The following is a 25,892-nucleotide window of genomic DNA, read 5'->3' as shown; positions in this document are numbered from 1 at the left end:
CTCTTTGATGGGTTAGCAACCTTTACATGGAAGCCACACATCAGATATCTTGCTTATCAAATATTTACATTATGATTGACAAGAGGATAAAAACAACTCAAAATCTTTGAGAAGTCCCTGAAACTGACAAGATCACTATTCCCTCCCTCCCCAAACATATATAAGCCATAAGAACTTCAGAGAGACATGGACAGACCAGAAGTGCTGCCTAGAATAAACACTCCATCCTATAAAGCTGCCTGGTATCTGTGCTGTGTGCTCCAGGTTTCCAGTTTTTTTGTGAGCAATCCCCGATGTCGAGGTGGGCTTTGGGTAATGTATCTGTCTTTGAGTCTTTTCTTCCCCAATAAATCTCATTGGTCCATCAAGGAGAACTTCTGTGGTATTCTTACTTTGGTATGTCATTGCTTCACTGTCTGGGGTGAGTAGACATTTGTTCACATTATCCGAATTATAGTGTCACATAGCAGGTCCTAAATTCTAGATTGTCTATAGGAAATTGTTAAGGTTGAAGCCATGGTAGATAGAAGAATTCAAGACATAAGTGTTTGTAGTCTGTGTCTGCATTTTTCTTATTATGATCCTTTCTTTTCTTTTTTTTCTTTCTTTCTTTTTTTTTTTTTTTTGAGACAGGATTTCTCTGTGTAGCTTTGCACCTTTCCTGGAACTCACTCTGTAGACCAGGCTGGCCTTGAACTCACAGAGATCCACCTGCCTCTGCCTCCCGAGTGCTGGGATTAAAGGTGTGCGCCACCACTGCCTGGCTTAAAACTGTGTAGCCCAGGCTGGCCTAGAACTCGTGATCCTCCTGCCTCCGCCTCCTTCAGCAAATCCTACCAGTGTGCGCTACCACAACCAGCGATCCTTTCTTTAAAATGACAGCTGTTGAATATTTATGTACTTGAGCATCAAAAAGAACTTCAACTTGCTTTCATATTACCTTTATATGTGAGTGTCTGTTATGATCTGGTATGATCTATAGATATTGGGGAGCAGATTTGAATCACCGAGCATCAGTTTCTCCCTCTACATGCCAGAGAAAACAATATTAAGAAGTTAAATTAAACAAAACAACACAGGCAGTAATTAAGATTTCATGAGCTACCAATCCTAATCTTCCTGCAGACTGTTTCCAAGATTTTCATTTGTTCTTTGGTGACAGACAAGCACACTGTCACCAGTTGTCTTCCACATTTCTGATTATTCCACAAGTGCCTTGGGTATGTTCTCAGAACAAGACTGCATGAACATGTCTGCTTGTTTCTCACCACACCAGAGACAGAACCTGAATATCTGTAAGACAACCTACATACTACACAGGAGATCCCGGATGACATTACTTCATTTGCATTGCATCTATGCACATGGTCAATGGCAATTTTTAGGGAATACTATGAATTTCATCAAATGAATCTTGGAGCAATTTTTTTTAATGTACAAAATATGAATCTAGATATTTCGCATCACCTGATAATAGCAAAAAGCAAAACAAAACCATCATCACCAACACTAACACAACAAAAAAAATTTGCAAGATGAAATCAGATGAAGTGACTATGTTGTACCATGAAGACATCCTCCTACTATAACCAGTGTCTTGCTGTAATCAGAGGTGTGTAGGTAAAATAAATGGGGCAATTTGGTGAATGATTTCGATAATCTCTAGACTTAATAAAAACCCTGATCATGTTGTTCAATATTAAACAGATTACAGTTTCACTGAAGGTAAATTAGGAGTGTGTACACAATTCTTTTCCTACAGTCCAAACTAGAAAATGCCTTATTCATTCAGGTACAGAAAATACGTAGTGCGTAGGTTACTGTGAAAAGGATAAAAGACACTTCAAAAGGGTAAAAAGGAAATATGTTCACAAAAATAACCGTTTTATTTTTCTAAACAAGATTTATTTGTATTTCATTTTGCCTGTGTGTATGTGTATGCACCTCTTTTTTGCTTGGTGCATTTTGAGGTCAGAAAATAATGTCAGATCCACTACACCTGGTGTTATAGATGGTTGTGAGTCACCATCTTAATCAATGTCCTAGTGTTCTGAAGATACACCATAACCAAGGTAATACTTACAAAGGAAAGCATTTCATTGGTAATTGTTTCCAGTTTCAGAGGTTTAGTTTGTTATCATCAAGCTGGGAAGCATGGAGACATGCAAGCAGACATGGTAGCTGAGAGATCTATATCCTAGTTTATATACATCAAGAAGAGAGAGTCACAGGGCCTGCCTTGGGCTTCTGAAACACCAAAGCCTACTCTCTGTGACAAACTTCCTCCAACAAGGCCACACCTCCTAATCCATCTCAAGTAGCACAACTGCTTAATGACCAAACATCCATATATATGACATTTTTGGGGACCACTCCTACTAAAACCAACATAGCCACCATGTAGGTACTGGGAACCTAACTGGGTCATCTGCAAGAGCACCAAGACTTTTTAATCATGGAGTCCTAGCTCCAACCTGTTCTTTGTGATTCTTAAAAATTCACTTATGGGAACTCTCCTAAAAAGATTGTTGTTTAGGCCACAAAAGACAGTTTCAACATCTATAGAGTGATACATGTCACATCATATTTCTATAGCAGGTATTGGTTGAGCATGCATTCAGTGTCTGTCACCCCCTTGATTAGGTCATCCACATAGGGCATAACATTTAGTGGAACATAACAAAGTCATTTGTGAACTACAAGCCTCTTCAACTCAACTTAATCAACCAATTTGGATGTCCAATCTGATATGGTCTATTTATTGATACTATATTAGATACTTTACAGTCTTATTGTCTCTTACCTTTATAGAGATTGAACTTTTTCTGGAACTGACAGCTAAATTAATAATGTACCTTGACATCACTTAGGGTTCACGCTGATAACCTACTATGTATTCTGTTTTGATTAACCTGCCTTTAAGACAGGTTAAGTTGTCACAAACAACTTCACTTACCTTTGATTTCCCATGTAATGAGCTTTTACAACCTAAGCTAATGTACAATGTTAATCTTAAGTTATATATCTTTCCATGCCACTGGCTCAGAGTAATGCATGGGTGTTGTGGTAATCATTTGCTAAAAGCGGCCCATAGGATGGAAGCAAAGCTATAAATAAGTATCTACCATTAATTTTGCAAATAACATACATATACCGCTTGGTAGTATATGCTTGCTGTATGTTTTGGTATTCTGTGTATTTCAGTGTTTGTTGGGGTCAGTAAATTTTTTCCATCCCTCCACAAATCTCTGTTAATGATTTCTGTAAAGAATCTCTCATCCATTAGCCATGCCATGCTTTCTGTGCTTCACAATAAATACAGAGCTAAGTCCTTTGTTAGGAACACATATAGAAACAGTAGGTACAAATAGATTCAGAAGTACTGATGACCAACGTGCCATCACATACCACAGAGAGAGGCAAGGCACAGGGGAAGAAGTGAAAAATTCAAGTTTGGATTTGTAACACTAACACATTCTGGTGCCTATGGGTGTATATTTAAAACGTTTAACTGACGCAGCATAGGAAAAACAATAGTAAATAATTATATGAAAATATAAAGGAAATGTATACAGAAACCTCAAATGCTGCAAAAATGACAATAAAAGATATGCATGGGAAACTTTAGTTTATATGGGGGTGATGTGATTTATATATTTTTTGTCATTTTTTATTAAATGTGACATATATGTTTTAGGGTATACACAGGGTTCCACAGAGAGAAATATGCATGTGTAAATATTTATAAATGGAGCTTGTTTGCAAAGATTCATTGTATTTTGCAACATAGACAGTCCTGTAAACATCAAAGGACATTTAATGTCAATCACTCTATTGCATTTCTGACAAACATCTATGACCTCTGGTCTTACAGGGAACATTGGTTTAGTTATTTATTAGTTTCCTAGGGAAAAGAACTAAAAAGAAGTCAAAATGTGGGTTAACATGAACTATTAAGAACTGTCAACTGAAGAGGTCACTCATATTCTCCATACCCATGGAAGATTCCTAGCACATAAATAATGCAGAGTGTCTTCAGATATTCATACCTGAACTCAGAAGGAGAACTCACATCATCACCTACTAGGAAATAAAGAGATTTCTTGAAGAAAAACAGCAATGGACCTGATTCCAAACTTTTCCACAAAAACATGGGCACTGCTGGCTACCATTCTGGTGCTCCTCTACCTCTGAATAATTGGCTAGATGTCTACCTTTTGTGAGCTTAGAGGTGAATAATTCTCAGGCACATTTTCGCTGTCAGAAAATCAAAAGGTATAATCCAAGGGAAATTTGTACTCCCATAGCTGAACACATTTCTCCTGTAACCTAAATAATAATTTAATTCACTGTCCTTTTCAGCAAAGTATTTTCAAGTAATGTTAAAAATCAAACATTGGGAGACAACCTGGAACAGGCTTAAAATGATTTCAGTCTGCTGTTTCTCTTTTTTTGTTTTCTGTCATTAGTTTGTCACATTGGGATAGGGAGGTGTGCAAAATATTGAACCCACATTGAGGGAAACTACAGCTGAGATGTTATGTAGACTCAGGCCTGTCTGTCCAGAGAGTATTGCCACACATAGTTGGATTACTGACAACAAACTAAGTGCCTGTGGCTGATCATCTAAGTACAGAAAGCTGCTTTTGTGCATTCTAGGTTCTACGAAGAAACAGAATGGAGAGATTCTGCTTTTTGTAGTTCATTTCACCATGAATTAATTAGGATAACTCATTGAGTACTTTGCATTTTCTGGGAAAGATGGGAGCAAATGTCCTTTGACCTCAGTAGGGTACAACTGACAAGCCAATGTAGCCATTCGTACAAAGTCTACCCTGGGGAGACATGAGTTTATGTAGTTACCACTGGAGTTCATTTGAAGGATTATTTGGAGCTACATAAATGACTCAAAGGCAACTGCAGCATCAAAGCCTCACACCTGAACAGAGGACTCCCAAAATTGATATCTTAAAAAATATATTTTTATATTGCCCCAATGAATGTTTTGCATGAATGTATGTATGTGTATCACATGTATGCCTGATGCCCATGTAAGTTAAAACAAGGCATTGGATTCTCAGGGACTGGAATTATATACGTTATTAGCTCTCATTTGGGGGCTAGGAACAAAACCTGGGTCATCTGCAAGAGCACAAAATGCTCTTACCTGCTGAGCCATTTCCCCAGGCCCAAAACTGCACCTGGGAACCTCTGCACAATTCTCAGTCTGAGGGACAGGAAAGGTCAGAGACTCTTGTCATGGGCCTCTGCTGATGGGTTATCCTCCCGCTCTGAGCAACCTCACTGTTCACTGCTTACATAAAGTTGTAGATCGATCATGTGGATCTTGTATTGCAGGTTACTCAACACTGATAATGTGTGATGACTTCCTAAGTCTAGTGAGTCTTTCAGCAACATTCAAACTCAAGTTTATAAAGTATTATTACATATTAACTCTAAGACTGGAACCATCAAGTGTTAATCTAAAAGTTTATAATAAGATGATATAGGAAATCTGGTAACTATCAATATTTGCATCCAAGAATATATATATATATATATATATATATATATATATATATATATATACATATATATATTATATACATATATCATATATATGTATACTCACACATGCATGCGTATCACCTATTACATATTGAGTCAATAATATACATGAGTTAGTGTATATGTGTAGACAAATATGTATATTTTTATATGGCATGTGGTAATGTGTCTACTTATGTGTGTGTATAATTATGAATATTTACATGTGTAATTAATAAGACCATGATCTGACTGACTTTCTCATCAATGTATTAGGTATGGGAACTCTTCCCAGGGACTTTTTAAGAAGCTAGGGATTACTGGTCCCAAACCTTGGCCTTTTGTTGGGATGATGCTTAACTATAGGAGGGTGAGTGCTATTGGGTTCCCTAATTTGCTTCTTGTGAAGGTGTCACTTACACAAATATTAAACCCCATGTCAGTTCATCCATTCTAATGGAAATTGGGATCAATTGTAAGGCTTTAAGTGGGCAGAAATGTTTTTGTCACACTCATCATTGCCAGGTTACCCTTGGGCTTTACTAACATGTGTTTGTGACTTCAGGTTTGCGGCAGGTCATGTATGACTTCAGGTTTGTGTCAGGGCAGGTGAGGACCCTGGCTGTTAGCACACTAGGACCTGAACCTAAAATGCTGATTTGCAGACTTTGAGAACATCAAAGATTTTGTTTCCTTTTTAGTACAGATTCCAGAAAAGTACAGTTATTCTTAATCAGTATTTTAAAAAGTACAGGTAAGGCCACTGAGTAGCAGCTCATCAACGTAAGTATTCAAATCTAAGTTCAGAATTAATATTTATACTCCTTGCTGATTATCTCTGGAACATATCTATCTGGAGGCGTTCCCCTTGTGGGGAATATTCACATAATTGAATCCTCAATTGAACTGTTTAATCCCATTATTACTTCCAAGGCTCTAGCCAAGCTTTTGCCACCTACAAAAAGATTTGCATTTACTCCTTTTCACTTCAAGGTACAACCCTATGCATGAATCTAAAGTTCAGGAATATAGGAGACTAGATGATGTTGCCTAAAAACCTTGGATATTTAACCAGACTGTGAGTTTTGTTTCTTGAAACAGAAGCAGAATCATTTATACAAAATCACTAATTAAAGCATAGGTTAACAAAACTGTGAAAAATACACATGTAGTGTATGAAATATTATATATTTCATTTACAGGCTTTCTAAAGGTTGGACTCTTGGCCTGTCCTTCCTGAGCTCCTGTGCAAGAGCAGCGCCAACATGCAGACTGTACTCTTGGAAGATTTGCTTTTCTGAATTCTCATGGTTTACTTATTAGAGCATAATTCTTCAAAACCAAGGATTTCATTGCATAAGTTTTTAAGAACACCATTGTTTGCTCCCAACTGAAAAAGCAATAACTTCCTTATCATTTTTGGATGACCTCTTCTTTACGTAGTTTTAGAAATACACTTCTTGGGTTTTGTTTGTTTGTTTGTTTGCTTCAAGTAGTGTCTCCTGTAGACAAGGTTAGTCTCAAACTTACTGTTTAGATTTTGATCACAGATTAATCTTACTCAGTGCTTGGGTATACCATGATATCTTATTTATAGGTGACTAGGTTACAATAGGGCTGTGCTTATACTATGATGACCCCAACCTGCAAGAAGAGTCCCAAAATGTTAGGTTTTGAGAGGAAGGACCAAGGGAAAGAAATTAAAAAAGACAGATACCTGAGACTTGGAGGTCTTATATAAGCTGATGATTTATGACAAGGAGGTGTATCAATCACCATAGATCCTTACATACTTACTATTTGCATGGGGAAATGGCCAAGATTAGCTGAGAGCTAAGTCTGACAATGCTGGCAAGGGGAACCCAGGATACTCCAGACACAGCTGCCTTGTGATTGGTAACTACAACCCAGGGACAAGATTAGGATCCCCATAAACTACAACCAAAACTTCTTAGAGGCCCTGATACCAGACCCAAAGAAAAACTTTCAAACCTGTTTCCAGAAGGCCACAGAACTGTCATGCCTTTTGTTCTTTAATAATGGTGTCTGAGAAAACTTTGAGTTAGTCTGTTTCAAAAAAGACTCCCCACTCCCTCCTTTTTGCTTTTTATGGCCAGATGAGTCATTTAGGTCTAAATATTTAATAGCCTAAACAGCACTTTAAACCAGAAAATGACTCCTAATATTATCAGATGAATTATCAACACAAGTAATCTGAAAATAATAGTGAACTAATGTTTAACAGTTTTAAGGAGATTACACCTGACAGTTTGTGTAATAAATCTTGGACTGGATCTGAAGGGGAATTGAATGTGTAATGAGCATGGCACATGCCAGTAACTATTTGCTTGAGGGTAACAAAATATAAAATAACATTCTGATATTGTCTGATACTACCTGAAAATGATTTTAATTATCTCCATTTCCATTCACATTCATCACAATTTAAAGGAGCAACACAGATTTATCTAAAGCTAGCAGGACACTGTAAAGATAATTCAAATTGAATTCCTTGTACTCAATCTCCCAGGATCAATACACAAACTTTTAGAGCATTTAACTTATCTTCTAGGTGTTGTTTTCATTTTAATCTATGTTTATCTAAGCTACAGCAGTATTGTAAGGAATCTGATTAACAAAATGGGCAGTTTGCACTTGTTGGGCAAGGGAAGCAGCCTCTGACTGGAGAGCTGCAAGTCCTACAAAAATTATAGTTAAAATAAAATCTAGAAATATATTTTTAGTAATATCCTGATGTAGCTCAAAGGGAATGTGTTGTCCAAAGTCACTGTACTTAAAGTTGCACAGGAACCACAGCAAAGCAAGACTGTTAAAGGAAAAGAAGGCTCCCATGAGCAAATGCATCTATACAATTAGTGTGGATACAAGTAACACTGCAATTTTGAAGTGTACCCCCCTTTATTTAATAGAAGGACTCTCATTCAGTTACATATATGAAGTTTTAACACAATAAGTGAGGTCAAATATAAAATGATATACTGTGATTGGTCATCTTATCTAAATATCTCATATATGTCACCCCATTATCTGGGACGGTGACTCAAAACTCATTTTCCTCTAAAGATAGCATAAACAGGACATGGCCAATGAGAGGATTTGAGGATGTCATATTCATCCAGACAAAGTGGGTACCACTAAGACAAGACAACCAGCACCTCAGATCATCCATTCAGAGGCAAGAAGTACTTTAGAGTCATGGAGCAATCCACTCAAGAAGAATTCCATTCTGAAGCGGGGCACAGGAAACTCACTAAATTCTGGGAAATATCCATCCAATGGGGTAACTGATGGGTAATCTGAATGATGAATAAGTTGGTGATGCTTCATTTTTGATCCCATGTGGACACTTGAATAGTCACTCACATGAGAAGAACATAGCCACACTGTCCCATCAATGACAAACAAGTAAGAATAATTTATGATCTACCAATATAGTTAAAGTGAGTAGTACCAGGCACCACATGTAAAACATCGGAATTGCAAAATAAACAAGCATATCATTAGTAAATACTCTAGAACACAGGTCTTCCCATGTGATTGGATAAGCCGAAGGGAGTGTAAACTATGCAGGTCCAGTAGACTTCTATACTTTCCACATGTGGCAGAGAGTAATACCGGAATTGCTAAAATATATAGAGTGTGAATAACAGGCTTCCATGTCTCCTTTACCACTCGAATATTTTCTGCTCTGAGACATTTAACTCCAAGTTTGGAGTGAGCCCTAACATATGGACTGCATGCGGTGTACTGGACTGTATGCTGTCTCAAACTCATCATCTGCATACTTAGCTTCTGTCACCTGTGATATAGCAGATGACTTCATAGCCTGGGAATGCAGGACAAAGTTTTTTTTGGATCCAGTGTGATCCATCAGCTTCCTGTAGGAAAATACAAACATCCTCTAGTCTACATAAGCACAAGGTCAGGATCACACCAATCCCCTATAGCAGTATCTTTTCACAAAATCTCTCCTTCTGGAGCATGACAAATCAAAAACATCCTGCTCTAATTAATCCTTGTTGCTTTCTTCTCAAAGAGTGTTAATTTGGAGTACTATTAAGAAGATTTGTAGAAGTAAGAAAGTATATATACTCCCACTTTTTTTTATTTTTTCAAGCAAAGCCATAGGAGACCCATGTGTGGTTTATTGTCTTTGAGGAATACAAAAAAGGCAAGCTTAATATATAATACACAATGTAGCACAAAATTCCTTAAAGGCATCAGAAGTCTGGAGCATTAACTGTTATTTTAAAACACTTTTGGAGGTCCAGCTATAAAAAGTGTTCACCATCAATTAGTAATCCAATGCTTACCAGCTTTTCTGGTTAATAGGCTGGACATGAATAAATGTCAAACTAACATGAATGTATTTTAGGCTGACAAAAATTGAAATGACAATTACTTCTCTCTGTCATAAGGCAGTAAGCCTTGGAGATTTACATGATAACAAGGAGAAGCCAGATAAGTTACACAAGCAGGACAACCTGAGACAATTTGTAATACTTGAAATCTAGTTAACTGTAATTGGGGTTGAGACATAGCACAGTGCTGATGGTGATTTGCATGAGACCACAGCTTGCTCAAACAAAGCAGAATCAGCAACCTTCTGAATAGAATAATGGAAAGCTAGATCTACAGCTTGAAGTATTGGAAAAATTAAGGAGATTCCTGGTTCTAACTGTTGTTGGGCATGCTGAAACAATTGAAACATTTCTTCACCCTCAATCTGTTTAATAAGAGCACCAGGAAGTATTTGAACAACTTACATGAAATATAAACTGTCAGAGTAAGAGTTTAGAGACTGCATTCTGAGAAGACTTAGCTGAAACACTCAATGTATGAGGAGTTACATAACATTAGGCACCCCAGAAGGCTCTCCCCTAGGAACACAGTATCTGTTTCTGGGGTTGTGTAACTCCTATGAAGTAGTATTGGAAAATTTGAATTAAAGGATCAGCAGGATATGAAGTACAAAGCTGATCCATAAGTTCAAAGAGAGCTACCTGTCTAGAGTCAGTGAAGACCCAAAGTGAATCAAGTAGTGAAGATGTTAAGGGGTGAATTATCAAGTCAGTTTATCATGGAATAAATTGATGAGCTTGAGGACACCTGTTTTCTGTATAAGCTAAGCAAATATTTCGTAATTAGAAGTCAAGGGACAGCCAGCATCAGTGGGCAGAAAAATCCACTAGACCTCTCCTTGTTGCAAGAGTCAGCCTGAAGGATATGTTGGAGTAATAGTATAGAAGATAGAAGAAGCTTTGTGCCAATATTCATCAACTGTCCATGAATGATGATTCAATATAACAATTTTAATGTTTCACTCTCAGGAACCAGCTTTCTAGAAGAGAGGTCATTATCTCCTCTTAATATAAAAAAATAGAGAGTCAAATCTTTTGTATTATGTTTCAGGGAAGGTCTAAGCCAATTCATATTTCCTAAGATCTTTTGAAAACAATAAATATTTATAGTTACCTGTGGTTCTTTGTAGGCATACAGTACTGTCCTCTGTAATATAATCTAAATAAGAAAAAGGAGGTATAATATGTGATTTCTCCAAGGAAATTTCCAGCTAAGTCTGTTCAAAGTAATGGTGGAGGGTGAGAAATATCTGAATAATTAGATTTTCAGTAGGTACTGAAATCTCCTAAGATTTCAGTAATAAATGATCATGAGAGAAGAGTACATTTTTCTAACTGTAAGTAAGATTTGAGCATTAAATGGTTGACACAAGTTGGGGCTCATCTTCCATTGATCTTTCATCACGAGTTTCTGAAAACTGGAGGAAGAAAGGCTAAAAGGAAAAGGAGGAGAGTCCTGAGGAAGATGGGGTTTGGCTCAGTTAAAGAAGTAGGAGCCATTTCAGGTGATTTTATAACTTCACTGGGAAAAAGAAGTTTCTCCTCATCCTCTGAAGTATCATGAAGTGAAAGTAATTCAAGAAATTAAGGTACCTCCTAGTCCTCAGGGCCTTATATATCTATTTTGTAACCATTTATTTTTATCTGTGTCCTCCAGTTTCTTTTGGAGTATTTTGGCTAGATCTACAAGGCTGTTGAATTACAAATGAATCATATTCAAGCTGTGGATATAACATATTATGTATAAAATTTGACAGTGAAAACCCAAAACAGGAAACTCATATGGCCCTCATAGGTGATATTCTGTCTTTAAACTTTCACCTACATGTTCCCATATCTTTAAATTTACAGAACCTTTTTCATGGAACCAAGGGTATATTTCTTAATGAAAGTAAAGAATTTATCTAAGTACCACAGTGATACATGTCAAATTAGAAGCATATGAAGCATATGAATGAAAAGAGATTGTTCTTTTGAATCTTTTCTTCCCATGTTTTACTCTCAGCTATTCCTCCACGCTTGACTCCTTTTGTATATTTAGCACATTAACACTCATTCTTGATGATTTCTAATAATCTCAAACCCTGCATAGAGCATCACATTACATGAACCAGAAGGAATGAGGATCCCAATGGTTAAGGTGATTAGATGTTTCAGTGTGGATTGTGTATGACAAATCAAGAAGATATGTATCTATGCCCAGGAAGTCTTGCATAAAATGATGAGTTATATCAGAAGATTAATAAGTAGAAAGCTTCTTACATGGTATATGTAAAAGGGAAATGGCCAAGTCTAGCACATATCTAAATCTTCAAAGGCTGGCAAAAAGGCTCAGGTATCCATACCTCCATCACAGATGCCTTAGGACTGAAGCACAGACTAGGAAAAAGTCAAATCTCCAAGAAGCTACAGCCTTCAGTCTTTTGAGGAACTGACTCTATCCCTAGACTGGTTCTTACCAACTCAGTTCATGGACAATAACGCCCAAGTAAAGTTCCCTTTGTAATTTCATTAGGACCTCAGAGAATACCTTGGTTCAGTCTGGCTTTACATACTAGGTTCTACACACTAGGCCCTGTCACCTGACTGGAGACATAGTTTTGTATACTGGACATTCGTAGTCCCTGAATATGGAATTCCCTTCTGTAGAATGCTTTCTTAGAGTGGACAAATCCCTGGGCTTGAACCCAGCATGATATAAACTGGACATAGGAGCACACAGCTGTTATCACTAAATTCAGAAGGATCAGAATTTCAAAGTCAGTTTAGATACATAGAGAGTTTGAGTCCAAGCTGAGTTTTTAGGATTCTATCCACTACAATTACAATTGCCACTTAATGATTACATGGATTTGTCCCCCAAGATTCAGAGATGAAAGTTTAAACCAAGCATTAACTTGTAGGTTTTCTTTATGAGAGGCAGCATATCCTCATCTTTCCATGTTGTATAGGGACACTAGAAGGCAAATGTATTTGCCTCTGCTTCTTTGTTTCTTTTCATTTAATATTATGAAAGGCAATTATATAAATCTAATATGGTATATAAATCAATGTTGTCGTCAATATACTGATTTTACTGAAATCCTGGAGAAGTCATCAACTGAGGGAAAGGTACAGTAAGCAGGGAGAAGCAAATAGGTTTTTCACAGTCATGGCAATCTCCCTGACTCTTGGTGCCCTCAGGCACCCGAGGGGAAAAGACAGAGTATTTCAGGATTTCAGAGTCAAAACAAAACCAGAGTCCTACCAAAGATAAAGATAGTTGCTACTTTTAATAAAGAAGGAGCAATTTTGCAATGTAAAATATCTAGAAAAGAAATCATGAATATCTTTAAATTCCCCATGTCAAGTGTATTTTCCTTTTTCTCTCTTGGAAGGATTTCCATTAATTGTTTGTTAGGAAAATTAAATAATGAGCCTGCTATTCTGGGGTTTGAGTGATTTGTTTCCCATTTTGTGGCCAATACAGGTAGAAAAATAATGAGTTTTTCTTTTCTTTTCTTTTCCTAGTGCATATCAAAATACAATATTGAATGCCATAAAAATTATGTAGATACGTGGAGGTAACTATTCTGTAAATGTCCACGTAGATTTGTTATGACGTGACACAAAACTGCATGTGAGAACTTTGTCAGTCCAGAGTTAATTGGGACACATTTGCCTGTTTAAAGTGTCTGAAAGCCTGTCCTGCCAAGGGTTCCATAAGTGTGTTGCCAACAGTCTGAATTAAGAAGAGGATTTTGCATCTAATGATTTGTCTGCAACATTTCATGTTCCAGAGACACCTAGCCTTACTTTAACCTAGGGTCTCCTTTTAAAATTTTTAAATGAGACTTAAAAAAATGTAAGATATGCATTAATTCAGATGCATGTAATATGTGCTCATAAGTTCAGGAGAGTGTCTCCTGCCCATACTGATTTACATTTAGATAAAAGCAAAATTAATTTTATAAAAATATTTCCAGTAAATATGGACTTTTCAAAGATAGGCTCAGGGAAAATAAGCATATTTGTAGTTATAATTTTTGTTTAATTTTATGTACATATAAAGTATTATTTATTTTTATTACTTCTTTTTTTGTTTGAGGTTATATTATAATTGCATCCTTTCTCCTTTTCTTTTCCTCCTTCAAATACATCCTCTGGTTTTTATTAATTGTTGTTACATGACTATATGTATGTATAAGTGCATTTATGTTCATAAGTATGACCTATTCAGTTTGCATAGTGTTACTTGTATCTATGATTTCAGGGCTGATCATGTGGAATTGGGTAACCAGCTTTTTGTGTGCTCTTCCCTGGGGTAGACCATTTCTATCATTTTCAGTAATCCTTACCTCCTGTACTTCTTTCTATAGGTGTGAGTCATCCTGAGCCCTTCCCTGTTGTTTATTTTTTTGAAACCAGGTTTCAATATATCCAACATTGGTCTGAAAGTCGCTATGAGTCCATATTGGTCTAGAAGTCTCTATCTTTCATATCTGCCTCCTGACTACTGGTCTTAGAGTCCTGCAATTCCAAACTTTGTTGAATTTTCTTTTACTTTTCAATTCTTGTTACATTTTATACAAGGCATTGACTTTTTAGCAAGAGTGTATATGGTGTTGGTTATGTTATACCATGTTGTTTACTTCTGGGTTTGTTTCATTAATTATTATGAGATGGTTGAGCTAACTGGGAATTTGTCTACAGCCTCAAAAGACGTGACATCACTATGCTATGTGCCACAAGGTAGGTGAAAGAGGTTCTCTGTCTATTCATCTCTTCTCATCCATCACCAGAAACCACAGTACTAATCACAAGTTCTGTTTAGCTCCAGCAAAATGGCATTATTGATTGTCAGCTGTTAATAATTTGTCCTTAGGGGCAGTAGAGTAGCAATGAATAAACACTTGGTGTTCTTACAGAAGACCAAGGTTCAGTTCAAAAAAGCATGTATTATAGAACCAAGTTAATAGTAGGATCAAAATGTAATCATCTCTGTTTTCCCAATGCAGGCTATATAATGGGCTAGTCCCTGTGCTGTTAATCACAGAACCAGATATGATCAAGAATATTCTAGTGAAAGAATTTTATTCTAACTTCACAAATCGACATGTAGGTATTCTTTTAAATATGTAAGGATTATACAAACAAAACATGTTATATATATATATATATATATATACATATATATATATATGTATTTGATGTATTTGATAATTTTTTTCAATAACAAGGCATGAATATGAAAAAGAGAAGAAAGCTGTATATGGAAGTATTTGAAATGTACAGATGTTCAATTACATTATAATCTCAAAAATAAAAAATTAAAGTGTTGAGTATTCATTTAAAATTTTTATTATATTCCCACATAACATAGCAGTTAGGATTTTTGGTTTTCACTCAGAATGCCTTGGTTACACTCCAGGTATAGGAACACCTACATCTTTCAGAAAAAATTAGCCAGGCTGTGTTGCTGCACACTTTTAATCACAGCATTAAGGAGGCAGAGGCATGTGACTCCCTATGAGTTTAAACACAACCTCATCTACAAATCAAGTTCCAGGTCATTTGGAGCTACAGAGAGGAACTCTGTCTTAAAAAGCAAAAATAACAACAAAAGAGTGTTATGAAAGGCTGTAGATGTTGTCCAGTGATAGGTTATCCTGGCGCAGAGTTCAGTCCCCAGTACCATAAAATGAACAAATATTTTATTGTGAATATCTTAGGGGTTCACTGTAATTGCCAACAATATACAAGTCTTCATGCTGTTTTTTTCAGGTGGGGCTTCAATGTTTCCCAAGGAGAAATTCTCAGCACTCAGAGATAAACAAAACACTTCTTTCACTAGTTCAGAACCATTGTTGAAGAGGCCCAATCTTGCTGTCTAAGTGGGTATTTATGATGGTCACTTCTCAAGGGGGAAGAGCAAATGTGACCCTGGTCATCAGGAAATGGACAAGCAGGGTCACAAAGCAGAAGTCAGTATTTCATTTTAGCAGCTCTACTGTCACAGGGCAGAGACTGGTTGTTGCCATCTCCTTATGCTTATGCCACCCCATATTGCCTAAGAAAGCTTGGTAATCTTGTATAATGTATAATATAATGTTAAAGTTGCTGTTTTTCTTTCTCCCTCAGTATTTCCTAGGCAGTCTATTATTTGTTTTACTTGGCAGTATGCTTAAGCTTTATTAGTAGGTGTCAGTGCTTGCATTCAAACTCAGTTTGGTCTGATGACAGAGCTAAGATAATTTATCCACATTTATATACCTCATTGTATAAATATCTTAGAAGGTTACTTTTATAATTTTCAATTAAAATACAAATATATTATTTGTTTATTCCCGCTCATCCCTCCCCTGTTCCCACCTCAATTCCATTTAGATAATATAAAATATTTAATCCCTATGTGTTATTCAAGCATCCATAGTGTTATTAATCATCCCCTCTTCTTATCCTTCTGTATTTTCTTTCTTCTTCCTTTTCCAATTAAAAGTCCCTCCCATTTTCCCCATTTCTCCTTCATATTACCTATGTCCTCCTATTTACCTCATAGGAGTTCCCCTTGTCATATCCTCATTTTCGTGTCCTACATTCTGTGAACACTTTGTTGTATGCACACATCTGGAAATTGAGGGCTAGGATCCAAAGGTATGAAAGAACATGGGCTATTTGTCTTTTGGGGTACTGGTTATGTCTTTCTATATAATATTTTCTAGTTTCACTCGATTTATTGCATGGTTTCAATTTTCTTTAAAGCTAAATGGTATTCATGTATATATATATATATACTACATTTTCAAAATCTATTGACTATCTATTAGTTGAAGGATATTTAGGTTGTTTCTATTTCCTAGTAATTGTGAACAGCCCATCAATGAACATGTCTGTATAACATGTGTGGAGCAGGATGTTTTCTTTTTGAAGAAATGACATGAAGTGGTATAGCTGGGTTATGTGGTAAATTTCTTTCTAGTTTTATGAAGAATTATCCACAATGATTTTCAGATTGCACTAGTTTGCAATCACACTACCAGTGAATTATGATTCTATTTTCTTATGTCCTCACCAGCTTTTTGTTGTTGTTGGTTTACTTAATTTTAGCCATTCTGAGATGAGTAGGATGAAATATTAAAGTTGTTCTATTTTTTTATCTAATTTCTATGGGTAATGAGCAATCAGTAGATATACTTAGACTATTTTGTTTCTTCTTTTGAGAATTTTGTTCAATTCTATTACCACCCCCACTTTGAGGCAGAATTTCTCTTCATAGCCCTGGTTGTCCTAGAATTCACTATGTAGACCAGACTTTTCTTCAGATCAGAGAGTTCCATCTTCCTCTGCTGCAGGAGTGATGCTATTAAATGTGTGAGACATCATACCCATCGTTCATATCTCATTTTGAAAATGAGTTGCTTGTTTCCTTGAGTCTTTGTTTTCTTGGATACCTTATAGATTTAGACATTAAACCTTTATCAGATGTGCAGCTGGTAAAGATTCTCACTTTGTAGTGTTCACCTTCACTCAATTGACTGCTTCCTATTCTGTACAAAGCTTTTTAATTTTCTGAGGCAATATTTCTCAGTTGTCAGGTTTTACCCTAATTTCCAGACAAATGGAGTCTAGTTTATGAAGTCCTTTACTATACATGTATTTTTCTTGGTGTACTGCTTCAGTATTGTCTGGAAGATCTAACATTTCAGATTTTACACTGAGGTTTTTGATCCATTTGTAGTTAGTTTTTTTTTTTTTTTTAATTGCTTGGCCATTAGCTCAAGCCTACCATTTTCTAGCTCTTACTCTTTTATAAAGATGTAGTTAGTTTTTTTGTAAGGTGATTCATATGGTTCTAATTCATTTTGTATGTGAGGATATCCTTGTTTCATAGTATATTTTTTGAAGATTCTGTCTTTTCTCCAGTGTGTATTTTTGGAATCTTTGTCAATATCTGGTGGCTGTAAACATGTGTACTCATGATGTTTGGTTCTTTTGTTTTCTTCCATTGATCTATATATATGTTTTTGCACCAGTAAGATACATTGTTTATTAATACTGCTGTAGAACGTATTTTGAAGTCTGGAATGATAATTATTCCTGCATTGTTCTTATTATTAAGGGTTGCTGTGGCTATCCAGAATCTTTTCTGATTCTATATTGATTTTGGGATTTTTTTCTTGTTCTGTGAAGAATGTTGTGGTGATTTTCTTGGTGTCGCCTTGAATGTGTAAATTGCTTTCAGTAGAATCACCATTTTCACAATGTCAGTTCTACAAGTCCAGAATCAAAGGATATCTTTCCATCTTGTAGTGTCTCAATCTCTTTCTTCTGAGACTTAAAGCTCTCACTATAGAGTTCTTTCCCTTATTTGATTGGTTCATTTCAAGGTCTACTATATACTATTATGGTATTGTAAGTGGAAATGTGTCCATGGTGTTCTTCTCAACCTGCTGGTGTATATAAAGGCTACTGACTTTTGTAAATTTATTTTGTATCCTGATTCTTTTTTTTTCTTTTTGGTTTTTCAAGACAGGGTTTCCCTGTGTAGCTTTGCGCCTTTCCTAGAACTCACTTGGTAGACCAGCTGGCCTCGAACTCACAGAGATCCGTCTTGCTCTGACTCCCAAGTGCTGGGATAAAAGGCGTGCACCACCACCACCCAGCATATCCTGACTCTTTATTGAAATTGTTCGTCATTTCATCATTTTTTTCTGGTAGAAATATATGTATTCTGTGTAAGGATAATTTGATTTTTTTCTTTTTCTATAATTTTCTTCTCTTGCTGTTTTTCTCTAGCTAGCACTTTGATGATTTTATTGAAAAAGAGTAGGGAGATTGAAAAGTCTTGTCTCATTTTTTATTTTAATTTAATTTAATGGTATTACTTGGGTTTTATTCCATTAAGGATAATGTTAGCTGTGTGTTTATAATATAGAACATTTATTATTTTGATGCTTGTTATATATTTTATTTGATGTTTCTTTCATTCTTACTCTCTCAAGAATTTTTATCATGAAAGCATGTTGGTTTGTTCTCAAACACTATCTCAAAAGTATCTCTACCAGTCTTGGAACTCAATATATAGTCCAGACTGAAGTTGGCTTCACAGATGTCTACTTGCCTCTCCATACTGTGTGCTGGGCTTAAAGCACCCAATACCACTGTGTTGAAAATTTTATCATTTATTTATTTTTATAAGAATTATTTTTAATTTTAAAATTATGTGTATATGAATCATTATGTGGTTATGTGCACATGAGTAATGTTGGTAATTTGTATTTTTATGTCTTCAATATTTCATATATGTGTGTATTACAAATTTTATTATGACATTATTGAAATAAATAGATTACATGCTAACATGGATATATAATACAAGTATATATATATAGTCTTGTCTATCTCACACTCTTACTGTTCCTCTGCCTCTCTTAAATTATTTTTCTTTCTACTCTAATGTCTTTCAAATATTTGGTGATTCAGGGAATTAGTAAATACTGATTACAAGATAACATACATTGTTATTTGCAGGAATATAGAGACCCTATCTCTCTCTACACTGCTGAAGTAAATGGTTCTTTCTTCTCTTGTTGCCACTACCTACTTATAAATCCTCAGGGAGAGACAGAAGAACATGGAACCTTCCATTCTCCATGGTGGAATGCTGATGGATCTTATCCTGTGAATGGTTTTGGGCCATAAATGACAATTTTTTGAGATTTTAGGAGTGCAAAGACCTTTTCATGCCCAGAAGTGACCTTTTTATAAGTCTCTCTCCTTCTTGTATATTCTTAATTGTGTAAGAAACATTATTTATATTTATTTAAATATGTGTATGTATATGTACATATGAGTAAAATGTCTATGAAGACCAGAAGGGTGTGTTGGATACCCTGGTTCTGGAATTATAGGCAATTTCCCCACCTGAGAGGCGTTCTGGAAACAGAACTCAGGTCCTTGTCAAAGGCAGTATATGTTCTTAGATAGTGACCCAATTCTCCAGTCCACTCCTTATTATTCTTCTGCTCCTCTTCCTTTTTAATCTCTTCTGAGCCTTTGAGAGAGTGACTTAGATATCACATTTAGGAATGAGCATTTCAAAGTCACTTTTTTACATTGTCTAGTTATAAATTTCTATATTAATCATTACCCATGGTAAACTAAAACTTTAAAAAAATATTTTTATTAAGAGATTCTCTGTTCATTTTACATACCAACCACAGATTACCCTGTCCTCCCTCGTCCCACTACCCAGCCTTCTTTCCACAACCCAACCCCCCATTCCCACCTCCTCCAAGGCAAGGTCTCCCATGGGGAGTCAGCAGACCCTGGTACATTCAGATAAGGCAGGTCCAAGACCCTCCTTCCTGCATCATGGCTGGGCAAATTATCCCACCATAGATACTGTGTTCCAAAAAGCCAATTCATGCATTAGGGTCAGGCCCTGATCCCACTGCCTGTGGTCCCCCTATACAGTTCAAGCCAAACAACTGTTTCACCTATCCAGAGGGCCCAGTCCAATACCATGGGGGCTCCTCAGCTATTGGTCCACAGTTCGTGTGTTTCCACTAGGTTGACTAGTTGTCTCTGTACTCTTTCCAGTCATGGTCTCAACATCCCTCCTCTCCTATTAACTGGACTCCTGGAGCTCCATCTGAGACCCAGCTGTTGATCTCTGCACCTGTCTCCTTCAGTCACTGGATGAGGGCTCCTTAATGATGGTAAGGGTATTCAGCCATTCAAACACCAGAGTATGCCCGCTCAGGCACCCTTTTGACCACTGCCAGAAGTCTATGGTGGAGTCATCCTTATGGATTCCTGAGAAGTCCCCACCAGCACTATTTTTCTTCCTATTGCCATGGTTTCTTAATTTATCATGATATCTCTTTCCTTGTTAGCCTACTCTGTTCCTATTCCAGTTTGATACTCCCCCACCTCTAAGCTCTCATCCCCCATCCTTTGACCTCCATTACCCACCACCCCCAGTTTGCTCATGTAGAGCTCATTTATTTGTCCACCACTGGGCAATCCATGTGTCCTTCCTAGGGTCATCTGGCTCACTAATCTTCCTGGAGCTATAAGTTTGCAGTCTGGTTATCCTTTCCTTTATATCTGGTACTCACTTATGAGTCAGTATATATCATGTTTGTCCTTCTGAGTCTGGGTTACCACATTCAGGATTATATTTTCTAGTTTCATCCATTTCCTGCAAACCTCATGATGTCATTGTTTTTCTCTGCTGAGTAGTACTCCATTGCATATATGTACCATATTTTTTTTATCCACTCTTCAGTTGAGGGCCATTTAAGTTGTTTCCAGGTTCTAGCTGTTACAAATAATGCTGCTATAATAGTTGAGCATGTGTCCCTGTGGTATGATTGAGCAATCCTTGGGTATATGCCCAAGAGTGGCATAGTTGGGTCTTGAGGAAGATTGATTTCCAATTTTCTGAGAAACCACCATACTGATTTCCAGAGTGACTATATAAGTTTGCATTTTCACCTACAGTGGAGGAGTGTTCCCCTTGCTCCACATCCTCTCCAGCATAAGCTGTCTTTGGTGTTTTTGATCTTAGCCATTCTGACAGGTGTAAGATGGTATCTCAGTGTCATTTTGATTTGCATTTCCCTTAAAACTAAGGATGTTGACAAATCCTTAAAAGACTCTCAGCCATCTGAGATTCTTCTGCAAAGAATTACCTGTTTAGCTCTATAGCCCATTTTTTAATTGGACTGTTAGGTGTTGTGATGTTTAGTTTCTTGCGGTCTTTGTATATTCTGGATATCAGTCCTCTGTCAGATGTGGGGTTGGTGAAGCTCTTTTCCAATTCTGTAGGCTGTCGTTTTGTCTTATTGACCAAGTCCTTTGCCCTACAAAAGCTTCTCAGTTTCAAGAGGTCCCATTGATTGATTATTTCTCTCAGTGTCTGTGCTACTGGTGTTATATTTAGAAAGTGATCTCCAGTGCCAATGAGTTCAAGAGTACTTCCTACTTTCTCTACTATCAGGTTCAGAATAGCTGGATTTCAACCAATAGAGATCCATTCAGATGTGGATTCAGAGATTCCTGCTACAAACAGTAGTTTCTACACTAGTGCCTATGACACGCTTTTATCAGTTTTACAATACTGCATATGGAAAGTTGGCTCAGGCATTAAGAAGACTAACTGCTATCACAGAAGACCAGCGTTCAATTTCCAGTATCCACGTGGTACTGAAACTCACCTCTAAATCCAGGCTTACTGCATCAGATGGCCTCTTCTGGGCACTTCAAGCACTACACATCTTTAGTGCAGATGTGTTAGAGATATACATGGAAAAATGCTCTGGGGACCTATTTTTAGCGCCACAGAAAGGGATGGTGAGATCACTAGCCTCTTTCCCATCTGTGCTAGATTTTTAAAATTAGATTGATCTTTTAGAAGTCCAGTGGGGATAACCACAGCATCTGTGAGTTTATGTGAGTCACACCCATGTCATGTGCAGAGTCCAGCCCTTCATGACACTCCTCTGGCTCTAGCAGTCTTTTCATCATGTCTTCCAGAATGTTCCCTGAGCCTTGGGTGTGAGTAGTTGTAGGTATTCTGTCACTGTCAACTTCCTTAATTTCTTTTGTGTATAATCTTTGTTCCACACAGTTAATAACATAACTTGAATATGTAAATATTTCTATTTCCAGTGAAATCTACATGCCTTTTAGTTTATCTTTTTTTCTCTCTAATGGCAATAGCTAGACACAATGTTGAGATGTAGTAAAAGGTGACAACAGATATTTTAAATGGTTTTTTAAGTTGAAACCAGGGTTTCTTTCAAAGTGAGATGTTGGATGAAGATTTTGTTTGATGTAGAGTTATGTATGGAAGTTCTGTCTCTCTATTACCATGTATTTATATCATTAAGAACTATTGAAATTTTCCAAGTTAGAATCAAATACAGGGACATATGGTGGAAGGAACTTTCCATTGGGAAAAGAGAATTACAGTGGTCATTTGCTTATATTTCAGTATATACAATCAAGGAGAGATATTTTCCCCCGTTTTTATTATATTTGTGCTTTAATTTTACACATCAGCCATGGGTTCCCCTGTCCTCCCCCATCCCATGCCCACCCCCACCTTCCCCCCATCCCCTCCCCTCCAGTCCCATCTCCTCCAGGGCCAAGACTCCCCTGGGGATTCATTTAAACCTGGTGGATTCAGTACAGGCAAGTCCAGTCCCCTCCTTTCAGGCTGAGCAAAGTGTCCCTGTGTAAGCCCAAGGTTCCAAACAGCCAGCTCATGCACTAAGGACAGGTCCAGGTCCCACAGCCTGGGTGCCTCTCAAACAGTTCAAGCTTTTCAATGGTCTCACTTATCCAGAGGGCCTGATCCAGCTGGGGGCTTCACAGCCCTTGGTTCACAATTCATGTGCTCCCATTCATCTGGCCTTTTGTCCCCATTCTTTTCCTAATCCTGGGCTCAACAATTCACACTCCACAGTCCCTCCTCCTTCTCAACAACTGGACACACGGAGCTCAACCTGGGGCCTGGCTGAGGATCTCTGCATCCACTTCCATCAGTCACTGGATGAGAGTTCCAGCCTGACCGTCAGGGTGTTTGGCAATCTGACAACCAGACTAGGTCAGATCAGGCTTTCTCTGGACCACTGCCAGCAGTCTACAGAGGATGCATCACTGTGGACATCAGGGGACCTCTCCAGCATTCTGCCCATTCCTGTTCTCATGTGGTCCTCATCCATCATTGTCTACCATTCCTTGTTCTCCCTTTCTGTTCCTGATCCAGGTGGGATCTCCTGCTCCCCCAACCTCCCTTCCCTAAAACTTTGCCCTTCATTTCTCCCACTCTCATCCAGGTTCTTCATGTAGATCTCATCCATTTCTCAGTCATTGAGTGATCCCTGTGTCTTTCCTAGGGTCCCGTTTTATAGGTAGCCTCCCTTGAGTTGTGTAGCAGTCTAGTCATCTTTGTTTTTTACATCCAGTATCCTCCTATGAGTGAGTAAATACCATGTTTGTCATTCTGAGTCTGGGTTACTTCACTCAGGATGATTTTTTCTAGATCTATCCATTTGCCTGCAAACCTCATGATGCCATTGTTTTTCTCTGCTGAGTAATACTCCATTGGGTATATGTACCATATTTTCTTTATCCATCCTTCAGTTGAAGGACATCTAGGTTGTTTCCAGGTTCTGACCATTACAAACAATGCTGATATGAACATAGCTGAGCAAATGCCCTTGGGGTATGATTGAGCATTCCTTGGATATATACACAAGATGCTACAGCTGGGTCTTGGGGGAGATGGATTCCCAATTGTCTAAGGAAGTGCCATATTGATTTCCAAAGTGGCTGTACAAGCTTGCATTCCCACCAGCAGTGGAGGAGAGTTCCCCTTGTTCCACATCCTCCCCAGCATAAGCTGTCTTCTGTGTTTTTGATCTTAGCCATTCTGACAGGTGTAAGGTGGTATCTCAGAGTCGTTTTGATTTGCATTTCCCAGATAATTAGGGATGTTGAGCACTTCCTTAAATGTCTTTCAACCATTTGACTTTACTCTGTTGAGAATTCTTTGTTTAGTTCTATAGCCCATTTCTTAATTGGACTATTGGGCATTTTGATGTCTAATTTCTTGAGTTCTTTCTATATTCTGGATATCAGGCCTCTGTCAGATGTGGGGTTAGTGAAGAACTTTTCCCATTCTGTAGGCTGTCGCTTTGTCTTGTTGATCATGTCCTTTGCTCTACAAAAGCTTCTCAGTTTCAAGAGGTCCCATTGATTGATTGTTTCTCTCAGTGTCTGTGCTACTGGTGTTATATTTAGAAAGTGATCTCTGGTGCCAATGCATTCAAGAGTACTTCCTACTTTCTCTTCTATCAGGTTCAGAGTAACTGGATTTATGTTGAGGTCTTTGATCCACTTGGATAAAAGTTTTGTGCACGGTGACAGATATGGGTCTATTTGCAGCCTTCTACACATTGACATCCAGTTATGCCAGCATCATTTGTTGAAGATGCTTTCTTTTTTCCATTGTACATATTTGGCTCCTTTGTCAAAAATTATATATTAGGTGTGCGGGTTAATGTCAGGGTTTTCAATTCGATTACATTGGTCCACATGTTGGTTTTTATGCCAGTACCAAGCTGTTTTTATTATGGTAGCTCTATAGTAGAGCTTGAGGTTGGGGATTGTGATGCCTCCAGAGGTTGTTTTATTGTACAGGATTCTTTTGGCTATCCTGGGTTTTTTGTTTTTCCATGTGAAGTTGAGTATTATTCTTTCCAGATCTATGAAGAATTGTGTTGGTAATTTGATGGGGACTGTGTTGAATCTGTAGAATGCTTTTGGTAAGATCACCATTTTTACTGTGTTAATCCTGCCTATCCAAGAACATGGGAGGTCTTTCCATTTTCTGACATCTTCAATTTCTTTTTTCAGGGACTTAAAGTTCTTGTCATATAGGTCCTTCACATGGTTCATTAGAATAACCCGAAGGTACTTTATATCATTTGTGGCTATTTGTAGAGAGCTGCGTGTAGCCCCACCTTAAAGATGACGCTTGCTTCCACCCTCTGCCTTCCCAATGGCAAGTACTCTTTGTGGTAAACAGCTCCTTATTTGGCTATGGCTGGATTTGTGTGCCACTGGCATATGCGTGGACCTATGGATAGTGCCCACGTGGCTGTCTGGGGTTGGTAGCCCAGACCTACTTAAGGGCTGGGAGAGGCTTGCGCGGGGGGAGACATCACTACTAACAAGGTCCTGAATAAACTGCTTAAAGAAGAGCTCCGGTGTTGCATCATCCTTGCTGGTTGAGGCGGTCGCAACAAGTGGTGGCCCGTATGGGGAACTACCACGTCTCTCCGTGGGGCTCAGAACTTTCTGCAGTCAGGGGGTATACTGGTAAGTCCTCAGGTAAATTGGGGATCCACGACAAAAGCGGGTTTTTTGCTCTCACCTGTAGATAAAGGGGGAGCCCGGATCTCTCCC

This window comes from Onychomys torridus, chromosome 22 (assembly GCF_903995425.1).
Source record: "Onychomys torridus chromosome 22, mOncTor1.1, whole genome shotgun sequence".
NCBI lineage: Eukaryota > Metazoa > Chordata > Mammalia > Rodentia > Cricetidae > Onychomys > Onychomys torridus.
This window is presented reverse-complemented; position numbering follows the sequence as displayed.